Below are 11,374 nucleotides of genomic sequence, written 5' to 3'. Positions count from 1 at the left end.
TCGGTTATATCTGACACAATTTCTGTCAGTTTTATAGTATTTTCTGTCGAAAAATTCATTTCCTAACGCAGACAATTCTGTCGCTTTTTATATCCGCCACTACATCCATTTTCTGTCGGATTTTGCTTAATATCCGACAGTAATATAAGTTTCTTGTTGGTTATCATAACAATACTAATAAGTGGTTTTGTAGTAGTGTATATTCTAATTCAATCAAAAGACAGAATTTTTGTAAACATAAAATTTTCATTTGATCAACTGGGACTAAGTTTCAATTAAATAAATCTCTTGTTGGCAAATGATTTATTAGTTACAATCTCACATAAGCATAAAATTTAAACAAATTTCTAATTGTTAATAGCTGTTACAACTTATATATGTGAACATTTCTAATTGTTGTGGTCAAATCTCCAAGTAACCTGTAAAATGTTGGCATGTATAAAATAAATAAGACTAATAATAAAAAATACGGGAGATTTTGGTTCCGGTCTCTAGCCACTAACACTCTTTAACTAAAACCTTAATGGTATTTAATTTTTTATCAAAGTCCCTTGACTTTGTACACCTCATCATTACTACAAGTGTGTATTTCCATATGTTTTATATTAATTACTTGACATGTTATGGGATTTAAAATCTCATATTTATATGGCATACAAATTAAAAACGGTTATAATAAAAAGAAAATATTAAATTTTTTTGATAGAATAAATGGATAAAAACGTATGTAACAATATAAGAAATAATAAATGTCAAACGATTGTACCCATAATGTTAAAAAAAAATGTAAATAACCTATAATGTAATGTACCCCAAAATGCATATGGATACATTCGATGGCAAACAAATATAAAGTAATATGGATACATGATAGGAATAAAAATAGTGGCCTATTAATATATATGAGTACATAATTTAGCAAAAGAAAACCCACTTATATATATAGGTACATAATATTATAAAAAAATATATTATGGCCACATAAATAGTTATAGGGTTGTTGAAAAAAAAAGTTATGGGGTTGTTAAAAAAAAATAGTTATGGGGTTGTTAAAAAAATAATTATGGGGTACATAATATAAATGGGTACAATAAAAAAATTAAAACTTTTTGATTGAATAAATGGATAAAAATAATGTAACAATATGAAATAAAAAATGGCAAAAGAATGTATTTATATTGTTAAAAAATTTGTACATTTTACATATGAAAGTTTGCAAAAAAATTTGGCACATTTGACATATAACAAAGTGGTACATTAATAAAGAAAGAATGGGTACATTATAACTAAATTAGGGTTCAAATAATTTAAAAAATATGAGTACAAATGAAATTTTAAAAATATATGAGCAGAAAAAGAAATTAATACATGGGTACAAATTCAAACTAAAAAGAAAATTAGTACAAAGTTGAAAACAAGGGTTACAAATTAAAATTGGATACAAACTAAAATTAGAAATATATGATACAAAGTTTAGCCATAAATACAAATATACTTAATGTAATGTTTCTAAGACTAAATGAATATTTTGGAAATTTAATTTAATTATGTTGATTTGCAAACTTTTATTATTGAAATAACGACATTCATTAAAACATAAGGACCTTGATAAAAAATTACGAAGAAATAAGATTTTAATCAATGGAATAGAAGAAAGAGGAGGGTCACTTTGGTTGTGGTCCCTCGTCAGCTCAATTATTAGATTGAAACCATATTACTTTTTAATTTTTGATCAAAGTCCTTCGACTTTGTATACTTCAGCATTTTAGTATTTATTATATTTCTGTATCATTTTTTTATTTTTTAAATTTAAAATTGTTGATTGAAGTTTAGCATTTAAAACAATCTGCTTCGTTGTCCTTTTCATTTCAACATTGCTTTAATTAACAACATTCAAGGGATTTCCATGAAAAAAAAAAAAAAAAAAAAAAACAAACAACATTTGACACACCCCAATCGGAATCAAGGCGTGCTGGCCATCACGTGAGGGTCACGTAGCTATGTGCACAGTGCGAAAGCAAAAGATAATAATAAAAGTACGAATACATAAAAACCAAACTACTAAATAAACTAATTAAGGTAATACATTAGTGTGAGACTAAGTGTGATAAACATAATCAGAGCACAGAAAGCCTAAGTGCAGTCTAGAAGAACGAATACTAATTACACAACACCCAAAGGTGATCCTACATTTGTGATGTTCTGTCAGAACCACCGTCAAGTCCTCGTGAACCACCAAAGCTGCTTCTAACTAAAACCTGGAGGGGCGTAAAACAGAAAGTATGAGTGGGCAAAAACAAAGCTTTTCAAAATCATTTCATTATCAAAAGTTCTAACCCCTCGCCATAAAACCTATATAGTTTCCCAGAAAATAGAATATACACATATATCAAAAGGATGTTCAGAAATATGCCATGTCGAATGCCTCCATATAAAATGTAAGTAACTCAGGTAATGTCAATCAATGCAAGTAACATGCCAACCAGAGTTACCTAACGTGACCTGTACGACTGAATTTAGAGCTCAAATCCCTAACTCACTAACTATACCTGCACACGAGTCGGAACCACCTAAAGTGGTTTGTACGACAGGACTGGGTGTAAATAAATACGCTCAAGTGCTATAATCACGTGAAGACTAGGTGAATAATCGCGGGTCACCTACGAGTCGAAACCACTTATAGTGGTTTGTACGACAAGACTGTGCACTTAACTTGGATCTAAGATGAGTGTGTTGTGCGGGAGGTGAACATCACGTGAAGGACTGTGCCCTACTCTAGGCGGGAGCACTAACACCGGGGGTGCAGGTTATGAGCTCTCTATGCATCTCACATAACCACTAATTCATAATCATAAACCATAAACTTACCTGGCACTTACCTGCGTGTCCGCAGTACTAAACATACATATATGCAACTACTAATGCAAAAATAAATAGGCAAACGCTATGCATGGCATTTAAAACATATAAACATTCCATTTCATTTTTTGGGAAAAACCACAAGTATATAGGTATATATGGAAAACCAAAAGCCCACTCACTGATATGTGGAAGAGTCGTAAATCCCTTGCCTCGAGTAACTGCGCTCGTCCTCAGGATAGGTGTCACCTATATGCGAAACAACTATAAGGTCAATTTAAAGCACATAACCAAAACTAGGTAATAACTTATCATACAATGCTCAAATAGGATGTTTGGATATACCAACGTGATCTACTCAACCTCACGAACATCCCCATATTTTTAAAATAATTTTTCGAGGCTCCACGCACCGGCGAAGGCACGACCCTAAGCGCCCTCCACGCGCGGCCACGTGCCAATCACATTGACGGCGTCAGGAATATTCTGTTAAACCATAATAGATTCCGTTAAAACTAATCTGACGCTGTTAACAATATTCTGTTAACTTAACAGAATATTCCCTTATCTTCTCCGGCACTTCTCCAGTACCGTCGCCGTCGCCGAAAAATTGGAAAATTTTCAAATCTTAATATCTCACTCGTTTCTTCACCAAATTTCATGAAACCAGTACCAAATTGAAGCTCTTAACTTGTAGAACATTTCCTTACTTGTTTAAAGCCCCAAAGATCACGAGATGTCGTCGGAGAAATTCAAGAAAAATCGGCCAAACTTGCAACTCATAATCCTGACGTCCAATCCCACTCAACGAACCACCCCGAGCTTCCTAAGGACCTCACTAAGCTTCCTAAAAGCTTCAAATTCCCTGAAAAACCATATTTCACGAGTGCATGAACAGTGACCAAATCGGAGATTCCTGGTTCGACGTGAAATCGAAGGATTCTTTACCTGAGTTTGGTATGTTGAACTCATATGATCCTCACGAACACAAATGTACTATTTTCCACTTCGATTTGCAACGTTTGCAAGGGTTTTGAACCCCATCTATATAAGTGAGAAGGATAAAGATAGTGTGTGTGTGTGTGTTCGAGACAGAGAGAGATACACGAGGAAGATGATATGGATGCGTGGGTGTGTGTGGTCGAAGTGCAACTAACAAAACAACAAAACAATCACCCCAAAATAACAAATACCCACCAAGGGTAAAATCGTCATTTCACACCTACGGTACAAATAATTCGGGATGAGCTGTCACAACCTACGCTCCTTAAAAAAATTTCGTCCCGAAATTCATAACAACTCAAACTAACCACTAGTAACCATAGAACAACCGAGGATACAAATCTCTTATCCGGTCTTTAGTCTCCCAAGTAGCCTCCTTCGCGAAGTGATTCCTCCACAAAAGTTTCACTAAACTCACAGTCTTGTTCCTCAAAACCTTTTCCTTCCAATCCAGAATCGTTACCGGTTCCTCGTCATATGTCAAATCCTGATTAATTTCCAATGGTTGAGGAGGTATCACATGCGACGGATCCGCAACGTAATGACGAAGCATGGACACATGAAAAACATTATGTACTTTAGCCAGTTTAGAAGGTAACTCAAGCTGTTAGCCACTTCACCAACTTGCTCAGTGATCATATATGGTCTGATATACCTGGGACTTAACTTACCTTTCTTTCCAAACCGTACGACACCTCTTTATGGATGAAAGCTTCAGAAACACCCAATCACTAACTTTATACACCTTGTCAGTGGCATGCCTGTTCGCAAAGCTCTTTTGTCGATCCTGGACCGCTTTCAGGTTAGACTTAATTACCTGAACATTCTAAGTAGTCTCATCTATAATCTCGGGGCCCACCAAAACTCTTTCTCTGACCTCTGACTAACATAGGGCTGTAAGACAAGATTTACCATACAATGCCTCAAATGGTGACATGCCGATACTTGAATGAAAGCTGTTGTTGTAGGCAAATTCCATTAAATCTAACCGCTTGTGCCAAGCATCGCCAAACTGCAATACCGAAGATCTCAACATATCCTCCAAAGTCTGAATGGTCATCTCTGATTATTCGTCTGTCTGAGGATGATATGCCGTACTGTAGAGTAATCTTGTACCTAAAGCTTCTTGAAAAGCCATCCAAAATTTAGAAGTAAATCTTGGGTCACGATCCGAGACAATACTCACTGGAATACCATGGTACTTCACAATCTTCAATATGAATAATTTAGCTAATCAGCCCAAATAATACTTTTCCCTCACTGGAATAAAATGCGCTACTTAGTAAGCCGATTAACTATTACCCAAATGCCGTCAAAACCATTATGTGTACGCGGAAGCTTGTACACAAAATCCATCATAATATTTTCCCATTTCCATTCTAGAACGAGAAGCAGCTGCAACAACCCAAACAACTTCTTCCTTTCAGCTTTAACCTGTTAACAAATGGCACACCTACTCACATACTCAGCTATCTCTTTTTTCATACCGGGCCAATAATAAAATGGTCAAATGGTATGATATATTTTAGTACCTCTAGGATGCATCGCATAAGCTGAGATATGCACTTCATCAAGAATTGCTTTCTTTAATTCCAAATTATTAGGCACAAACATTCTGCTCTCCTGCATAAGCATGCCATCCGATTCTCGAACTTTGAAGTCTTTCTTTTTCCCTTGATTCCTTGCTTGAATTATTTCCTGGGTCTCTTCATCAACCATCTGGGCTTCAAGTATACGATCAATTAAAATTGGCCTAACTTGAAAATTAGCAAGTAAGGCTACCTCCTCATCTTCTACCTCTAACCGTACTCCAATTGATCTCAAGTCTGCCAGAAGAGGAACACGACTAGCGTACAACGCGTTAATACGGCCCTGAGATTTTCTGCTAAGTGCATCAGCTACCACATTCACACGACTAGGGTGATAATCAATTGTGCAATCATAATCACTAAGCAGTTTCAACCATCTTCGCTGACGAAGATTAAGGTCTCTCTGAGTGAAAAGATATTGAAGACTCTTATGATCCCTAAAGATCTTACATTTTTCCCGATAAAGATAATGTCTCCATATCTTCAAAGCAAAGATAATGGCCGCTAACTCCAAATCATACGTAAGGTAATTCAACTCATGAGGCTTTAATTGTCGTGAAGCATAAGCAATCACCCTACCATGTTGCATTAGCACACATCCCAGACCATTTAAGGAAGCATCACTATAGACTTCGAAATTACCACTATCATCCAGGAGTGCCAAAACAGGTGCATAAGTGAGACAATACTTCAATTGCTAAAAACTCTACACACAATTATCATCCCACTCAAATTTAACATTCTTCCTCCTTAACCTTGTCAGTGGTAAAGCAATCACGAAAAAATCCTTTACAAATCGTCGGTAATATCCTGCTAAGCCAAGAAAACTCCTCACCTCAGTGACGGTTCGTGGTTGCTCCCAATTCTCCATTATTGCTACCTTTAGAGGATCCACCAAAATACCTTGAGCAGCTATGACATGTCCCAAAAATGCCACTTGATCTAACCAAAATTCGCACTTACTAAACTTAGCATACAGTTGGTATTCCCTCAACCTCTTCAACACCAAAGTAAGATGTCGAACATGCTCAGATTTAGACTTAGAGTATACTAGGATATCGTCAATAAAGACAATGACAAACCTATCCCAATATGGCTAGAATACTCAGTTCATCAAATCCATAAAAACTGCTGATGCATTCGTCAATCCAAATGGCATCACCAGAAACTCGTAATGACTATAACGAGTCCTGAAAACTATCTTAGGGACATCCTCACTACTGATCTTCAATTGATAATAACCAAACCTCAAATCAATCTTGGAAAATACATAAGCACCTCGAAGCTGATCAAACAAATCATCTATACGCGGCAATGGATAACGATTTTTAATTGTTACTCGATTCAATTGCCGGTAATCAATGCATAGCCTCAAAGTCCCGTCTTTCTTCCTCACAAACAACACTAGAGCTCCCTAGGGTGAAGTACTAGGCTGAATAAAACATTTATCCACTAATTCCTGCAATTGGATTTTCAATTCCCTCAACTCAGCATGAGCCATTCTATAAGGAGTTAAGGATATATGATTAGTACCTGGAAGCAAATCAATAGTGAACTCCACATCTCGGTCTGGCGGCAATCCAGGTAAATTGTCAGGGAAAATATCAAGAAAATGCCTGACTACCCTTACGTCCTCCACGCTATTAGGAGCAACATCGTTCAACACTACATGAGCTAAGTATCCCTGGCAACCTTTTGATAACAACCTTTTTGCTCGCACAGTAGAAATAACGCCATGTCTCACCCCACTCTGCTCACCCACAACAGTGACAATAGGTAATCCAGGACAATGGAAGGTAATAGTTTTCCCGTAACAATCAATATTGGCATGATTATGGTGCAACCAATCTGTGCCCAAAATCACATCAAAATCAACAATATCTAAAGGGATAAGGTCAGCTGGCATAACTACATCCTCCACCATCACTGGACATCCTAGATACACACAATCAATATAACATCTCTCCCTTCTAGGCATAACAAACTCTAAATCATACCCTAAAGGTGTAGGGTGAGGTTGCGCCACTTGAGCAAATGTATATGAAATAACATAATGTGTCACACCACAATCAATCAATACTCTAGCAAAATAACCAAGGATATTTAACGTACCCATAATCAAGTCAAGATTATTCTGAGCATCCTACAGAGAAATATTGTGGATACGCCCTTGGGTCTGCTGTCGTCCACCACGACCTCTACTAGTTTGACTACCTCAACTCTGCACATTACGCCCCTGACTAGGCTGACCAGACTGCCTTGAAGATCCCGCACTACTAGTAGCAATTTCTCCCTGCTGAGGCTATCTTCCCTGGTACCACTGAGATCCACCCACTGGAATGGAAGGATACGACATATAACCTCTGGAGTACTGAGGATACCCATTTTAAGAATAAGGATCTTGAGGATACAGATAATGTCTAGGAGCATAAGGAACAGCATCACCCTGATAATAGTAGGCACCACCACGACCTATCTGACCAAAACTACTAGGCCTTGGAACCTACTGGATTGGCTCAATTAGTAGTAAGAAAGACTGCTGGGGCCCCTGCTGACTCTGGGGACAATTTGCAGCTCTATGTCCCATTTTCCCACAAGTGAAACAACCACTGCTGCCTTTCCTATATTCACCAAAATGTATATTGTTACACCTGCGGAAAAACGAAGCTTTTCCTCTACCAGTATCGCCCTGTCTCTAGCATCTAGGACCCCCAGAAAATCTACCACCTCTTCCCTGACCAGTGGCACTAAAACCTCCGCTGGAAGAACTTGAACTAGCTTCACTCTGCTTAAATCTCTGAGTCTTGCGAGGTCCTTGAGATGCTTGACCTTTGCCTTTATCGTCTTTCCTTTGATTGCCATATTTTTCTTCATCCTTACTCTTGCTAGGCATATTCTCAGAATCCTCAATCCTCAACAAAATCTCATAAAACTCCTGATAAGAGTTGCAAGGAGTAGTGGTCGCCATAGAATGTCACTTTTTCTTAGTCCCCAATAAAAAACGACGAAGCATTTCACCCGGATTGGCAGCAATCTCTGGATAATAACGAGATAAATCAGTGAACCTCCTATAATATTCATTCGCCATCAACTTCCCTTGCCTCAACTCAGTAAATTCTTGCTTCTTACGACCAATGTACTCAGGAGGCACAAACTTTTTCCTAAACAACTGCTTAAACACTTCCCAATCAGCCTTTTCCTCTAGGGTCAAATGACAAACCTCCTGTCCCCACTAGGATGATGATTCCTTACCTAAGAACCATGAAGTCTTCTCTACCCACTTTTCAACAGGAAGATTCCCTTGATTATGCAACACTCGAAAAGTCTTTTCAATATGCTCAAGCCACCGCTCAGCTCCCTCAAAACCCTCGTGGCTCTCAAACTTATCCATCTTTAAATTATACATGGTCTCCAAAGGAGTCCTCTGGGGAGGGCATAGCGCAAACTGAAGAGCAGTAGCAATAGCTTCCCCCAATTGAGCTACATCTGAGAAACTAAGCTCAGCAGAGCGACGTGGTTCCCTATGAGGCGACATAGTTCTGACAGAAGACACCAAAACAATTAGAACACTCACAAAATATGCAGGACTGCAAAACCTATGCTCTGATACCAAACTGACACACCCCGACCGGAATCAAGGTGTGCTGACCGTCACGTGAGGGTGACGTAGCCATGTGCATAGTGCGAAAGTAAAAGATAATAATAAAAGTACGAATAAATAAAAACCAAACTACTAAATAAACTAATTAAGGTAATACACTAGTGTGAGACTAAGTGTGATAAACATAATCAGAGCATAGAAAGCCTAAGTGCAGTCCAGAAGAATGAATACTAATTACACAACACCCAAAAGTGATCCTACATTTGTGATGTTCTGTCAGAACCACCTTCAAGTCCTCGTGAACCACCAAAGCTGCTTCTAACTAGAACCTGGAGGGGCGCAAAACAGAAAGTGTGAGTGGGCAAAAACAAACCTTTTCAAAATCATTTCATTATCAAAAGTTCTAACCTCTCGTCGTAAAACCTGTATAGTTTCCCAGAAAATAGAATATACACATACATCAAAAACATGTCAAAAAATATGCCATGTCCAATGCCTCCACATAAAATGTAAGTAACCCAGGTAATGTCAATCAATGCAAGTAGCATGTCAACCGGAGTCACCTAACGTGACCTGTACAGCTGAATCTAAAGCTCAAATCCCCAACTCACTAACTATACCTGCAGATGAGTTGGAACCACCTAAAGTGGTCTGTACGACAGAACTGGGTGTAAATAAATACGCCCAAGTTCTACTATCACATGAAGACTGGGTGAATAATCGTGGGTCATCTACGAGTTAGAACCACCTATAGTGGTCTGTATGACAGGACCGTGCACCTACTCTGGGCGTGTGGTGCGGGAGGTGAACATCACGTGAAGGACTGTACCCTACTCTAGGCGGGAGCACTAACACCGGGGGTGCAGGTTATGAGCTCTCTATGCATCTCACATAACCATTAATTCACAATGATAAACCATAAACTTACCTGGCGCTTACCTATACGTCCGCAACACTAAACATACATATATGCAACTACTAATGCATAAATAAATAGGCAAACGCGATGCATGGCATTTAAAAAATATAAACATTCCATTTCATTTTCTGGGAAAAACCACAAGTATATAGGTATATACGGAAAACCAAAAGCCCACTCACTAATATGTGGAAGGGTCGTAACCCCTTTACCTCGAGTGACGGCGCTCATCCTCACAATAGGTCTCACCTATATGCGAAACAACTATAAAAATGTCAATTTAAAGCACATAACCAAAACTAGGTAATAACTTCTCATACAATGCTCAAATGGGATGTTTGGATATACCAACGTGATCTACTCAACCTCACAAACATCCCCATATTTTTAAAATAATTTTTTGAGGCTCCACGCACCGGCGAGGGCACGGCCCTACGCGCCCCCCACACGCGGCCACGTGCGAGTCACACTGACAGCGTCAGTTAACGCCGTCAGGAATATTCCGTTAAACCCTAACAGATTCCATTAAAACTAAACTGATGCCATTAAGAATATTTCGTTAACTTAACGGAATATTCCCTTGTCTTCCCCGGCACTCCTCTGGTACCGTCGCCGTCGCCGAAAAACTGGATATTTTTCAAATTTTAATATCTCACTCGTTTCTTCACCAAATTTCATGAAGCTAGTACCAAATGGAAGCTCTTAACTTGTAGAACATTTCCTTACCTGTTTAAGGCCCCAAAGATCACGAGATGTCGTCGGAGAAATTCAAGAAAAATCGGCCAAACTTGCAACTCATGATCCCGACGTCCAATTCCACTCAACAAACCACCCTGAGCTTTCTAAGGACCTCACTAAGCTTCCTAAAAGCTTTAAATTCCCTGAAAAACAATATTTCACGTGTGGATGAACAATGACGAAATCGGAGATTCTTAGTTCAACGTGGAATCGAAGGATTCCTTACCTGAATTTATTATGGTTAAACTCGTATGATCCTCACGAACACAAAGGTACCATTTTCCACTTCGATCTGCAACGTTTGCAAGGGTTTTAAACCCCGTCCATACAAGGGAGAAGAGGGGGGAGAGAGAGAGAGAGAAAGTGTGTTCGAGACAAAGAGAGATACACGGGGAAGATGATGTGGATGCGTGGGTGTGTGTGGTCCAGGTGCAACCAACAAAACAACAAAACAATCACCCCAAAATGACAAATACCCACCAAGGGTAAAATCGTCATTACACACCTACAGTACAAATAATTCGGGATGGGCTGTCACAACATTCGAGGGATTTAAATCCAAGAATTAATGTAATTCAAAATTTTAATAATTATGAAATTCAGTCAATCATCAAATCTAAAAAAAATTATGAAATTGTAAAAATCCCATTAATTTATGGGATTATG

Source organism: the organism of the source record quoted next, unplaced genomic scaffold (assembly GCF_019419815.1).
Source record: "Pyrus x bretschneideri cultivar Hongxiangsu unplaced genomic scaffold, Pyrus_bretschneideri_v1 Contig75, whole genome shotgun sequence".
Taxonomy (NCBI): Eukaryota; Viridiplantae; Streptophyta; class Magnoliopsida; order Rosales; family Rosaceae; genus Pyrus; species Pyrus x bretschneideri.
The sequence above is the reverse complement of the archived record's forward strand: the minus strand, read 5'-3'. Positions refer to the sequence as shown.